This window comes from Pituophis catenifer, unplaced genomic scaffold (genome assembly GCF_029215685.1).
Source record: "Pituophis catenifer annectens isolate HBS135680 unplaced genomic scaffold, rPitCat1.0.hap2 SCAF_11, whole genome shotgun sequence".
NCBI lineage: Eukaryota > Metazoa > Chordata > Lepidosauria > Squamata > Colubridae > Pituophis > Pituophis catenifer.
The window spans coordinates 11,959,689-11,963,780 of record NW_027256891.1 but is presented as its reverse complement, the minus strand read 5'-3'; the positions used below and the strand labels follow the sequence as shown (position 1 = coordinate 11,963,780).

Sequence of the window (4,092 nt, the reverse complement as noted above, 5' to 3'; positions counted from 1 at the left end):
CCTCTCAGCTGTGCCTTAGAAGCTGTTTTTTTATCCCCAAGCAGGGAATAAAAAACCAGCAAACTAATGTGCTGAAGTTGACCAGATTAAGGACGCTATCCAGATGAATACCTGCTAGGCAGATTTCCCCCCCCCCATTTTCCTCCCCAAAAACTAAGCTGCGTCTTATACTCTGAAAAATACGGTAATGGCTTTCTCCAGTGAATTCCCCCACATGACATGACCAAAATAAGTGAGAAACATTTTTGTGATTTTGACGGTGTTCGTGATGCAACTAGGTTAAACCCTTTAAGATATCTTGTTGTTGATGTTACTACGTATGGAAGGATCATCCAAAACTGCACTTATATCCATGGGATATAAGAAGCTGAAAGTGCTATCAACAGGAAAGGAACTAGCAGTCATGAAATATACTACATACTAGTACTTGATAGGGTAGTAACAAAGTCCATGGAAACAATACTGTATTCAGATGTCATGATGCGTTTGTACCAACAAAAATCTGAACTGTACAAACAATGATTTCTCTGTGATTCTGCGTGGAAGTGAAAGTTGGCTTTTGAGGAAGGAGGATAGAAAGAATATTGGATTTTGGTGTTGGAGAAAATTCCTGTGAACACCATGGATAGCCAAGAAAGCAAACATTTTTTTAATTTATTTATTTTTATTTTATTTGTTTGTCAAACATGTACAAGATAGCAGGTATACCGAATTTTTTGAACTACAAAATGTACTTTTTAGTCTCCCAAAAGGGGGCGAAAATGTCTGTGCGTCTTATAGACCAAATATTGCTGAAACCTCGCCCACCCACCAGCCATTTTTTTTTTGGCCTCTGCACGGGCCTTTTTTCAGTCTTTTTCAGGGCTTTTTTGGCCCATTTTCAAGACTTTTTCAGCCCATTTTCAGGGTTTTATTTGGCCTGTTTTTGAGGTGTTTTTCGGCCCATTTTTTGGGGAAAAAAATGGGCTGAAAAAGCCTCAAAAATGGGTCAAAAAAAAAGAGCCTTGAAAACAGGCTGAAAAAAGCCCCCAAAACGGGCCTGGAAAAGCCTCGAAAATGGGCCAAAAAAAGGCCCAGAAACAGGCCAGAAAAAGACTGGAAAAGGTCCGAAAAAAGTTAGGCCAAAAACTTTTTTTTGTTGTTATCCTCTTCTAAATTTAGGTGCATCTTATAGTCAGGTGCGTCTTATAGTCCGAAAAATATGGGTAGGTATAAACATAAACATAAACAAAAGAAGTAAGTACAGATAAATGGGGACAGTAGGAGAGGGATGGTAGGCACGCTGGTGCGCTTATGCACACCCCCTTTAGGGACCTCTTAGGAATGGGGTGAGCTCCACAGTAAACAGTTTGAGTTTGAAGTTGTGAGGGTTTGAGGCTGTAACAACAGAGTCAGGTAGAGCATTCCAGGCGTTGACCATTCTGTTGCTGAAGTCGTATTTTGTGCAATCGGGTTTGGAGCAGTTTACCTTGAGTTTGTATCGATTGTTTGCCCGTGTATTATTGTAGTTGAAGCTGAAGAAGTCATTGACAGGTAAGATGTTGTAGTAGACAATTGTGTGTACTATGCTTAGATTGGACTGCAGGCGGCACAGTTCCTGATTGTCCAAGCCCAGAATTTCAAGTCTGGTGGCAGAAGGGATACTATTGTGAGTAGAGGAGTGGAGTACTCTTCTTATGAAATACCTCTGGACCCGCTCAATCGTATTAATGTCCGATATACAGTGTGGATTCCAGGTGGATGAACTGTATTCAAGAATTGGTCTGGCAAAGGTTTTGTAAACATGTACACCATAGAACAAACCAGTCTAGTATTCTTACCAGAGACCATAAAGGAGCAAATTTAAATTAATGTATTTTGGACACATGTTAAAAAAACCCAGATCTGTTGAGAAATCTATAATTCTGGGCAAGGGTGAAAAGAATGAAAAGAAGACAACCAACAACAAGGCAGATGGACTTGGTTACTGTGGCAATAAGGGTACTGTTGGAAGTCTGAAGAAATAGGTTGTTCATTCTGGAGAAGATCTACTTATGTGGTTGCTAAAAGTTAAATCATCACTGATCGTTCAGCATTGAATTGGAAATCAGCATCTGTATCTCTAGACTTGTTTTTATTAACATCATTAATTAGTGTACTAGGATTTCAGGCTAAGAAATATCAATTTCCAGTTTTCTTCCTTTGGTGATTGAAACTGAGTAACTTGAAGAGAAGTCACTGATATCTTCAACTAGTTGAGATACCAAAAATGTCTAGAGTTGCTCAATCACGAAAAGTTTGCAGTATTTGAATTAATTTAGATCAGCATCTGTATATAATCCTATGTTTTGTGGAGCTGTTTACTTATGATGGATCTTGCTCAAGAAAAATTGGCAAATATTTGTAAGTTTGATTTCAGTCTGGCTCCATACAATCTGTATGGGCTGAATTTACATATGCAAGCTTCCTGTAAAACTCCATGAAGGAAAGGCGAATTATCCAGTTAATACATCAATTAATATAGCAGTCTATGATGCAAGATACTCTTTTTAATTCTGTGGCTATAAATAATCAACATGATTGGAACATTTGAACTTTCATAAAAGACCATCAAGCTTTTCTTAGTATCTCAAGACCCTCGTGGTTTTAACACCTTTAACACCTTGGCTTACGGAGGATGTTGAGCGGTTAAAAATAACAAGTACATTGATGCTAAAGTAGAAAGAACATAAATGAATAATTAGGGAAAGGGAATTATAATCTACTCAGAGTAACAGAGTTGGAAAGGACCATGGAGGTCTTCTAGTCCAGCCCCCTGCTCTTCCTGAATAGAGCATATCAGAGGAAGAAAATATTAGCCACCCTGATGCCTGGAATGAAGATTGTGGTAAGTGTGACATTTGAGCTACAGTATATTTGTGCTATAAATTCCATGTTACATACTTCTATGGGAAACAGGAAGTGAAGGAACTCTTTAACGCCAGAGAGATTTTAGAACAGGAGTCGTCAACCCTTAGTCCATCAACTGGCATCAGTCCCTGGCATGCCAGAAACCGGTCCATAAAAACAAGCAATGCCTTATCTGTGGGAAACCATGCCCCCTCCAGTTGGCAGAAAAACCTCTCTCCACTTTTCTGGTGGCCATCTTGGTTCCCTCTGTGTGCGGCTCTCGGGCTCGGCACTTCCCTCCTGCGGCTTTTCCTGCTTGCTTGTCGGGATCTGCCCGGTTCATCCCAAAAGATGAAAGCATCAGTGGGAAGGGTACTGCTCGTAAAAAGAAGAAGGTGGTTTACAGAACAGCTACAGCAGATGACAAGAAACTTCAGTTTTCCTTAAAGAAATTGGGAGTAAATAACATATCTGGGATCGAAGAGGTCAACATGTTCACCAACCAAGCACTGTAATTCACTTCAACAATCCTAAAGTTCAAGCTTCACTAGCTGCTAACACTTTTACAATCACAGCTATGTTGAGACAAAGCAGCTGACTGAAATGTTGCCTAGCATCTGAAACCAGCTTGGTTAGTCTGACAAGCTTGAGGAGACTGGCAAAAGTTCTACCAAGACTATCTGTGGATGGAAAAGCACCTCTTGCTATGGAGAAGATGATGATGATGAAGTTCCAGATCTCGTGGAGAACTTTGATGAGGCTTCCAAAAATGAAGCCAATTGAATTATCACGTTCAGTAAAACTTGAAAATTATGGGGAGCTGCTATTTTATATTGTGACTTTTATTTGTAATATTTTGTACTGCTCTTAGTCTTAAGATCTGTAATATTTGGAAACTGGGTTCAAGGCAGCTCTCTTCAGTTATTGTTAATGCACAGTGCAAATGGGCTGGAAGTGCACAAAATGGAAAAGTACTAAGTCCAAAAGCTAATAAAGACTAAATCTTTAGTCAAATACTTTATTAGTATTTTTGTATATAATTAAAAAAATTAAAAGAAAGAAAGGAAGGAAGGAAGGAAGGAAGGAAGGAAGGAAGGAAAGAAAGAAAGAAGGAAGGAAGATCTCTCTCCATGGAACCAGTCACTGGTGCCCAAAAGGTTGGGGGCTGCTATTTTAGAACTTAAGCAAGACCACCACCACCCCCGGGACAATTAAATAGATTTA

The 4,092-nt window shown here is 39.4% G+C and overlaps 1 pseudogene; it reads left to right on the top strand.

Annotated features, from left to right (window-relative positions):
• Positions 1-1,056: 1,056 nt before the first annotated feature.
• LOC139322872 (transcription factor BTF3-like) lies at positions 1,057-3,687 on the top strand (annotated as a pseudogene).
• The last annotated feature ends 405 nt before the right edge of the window (positions 3,688-4,092 follow it).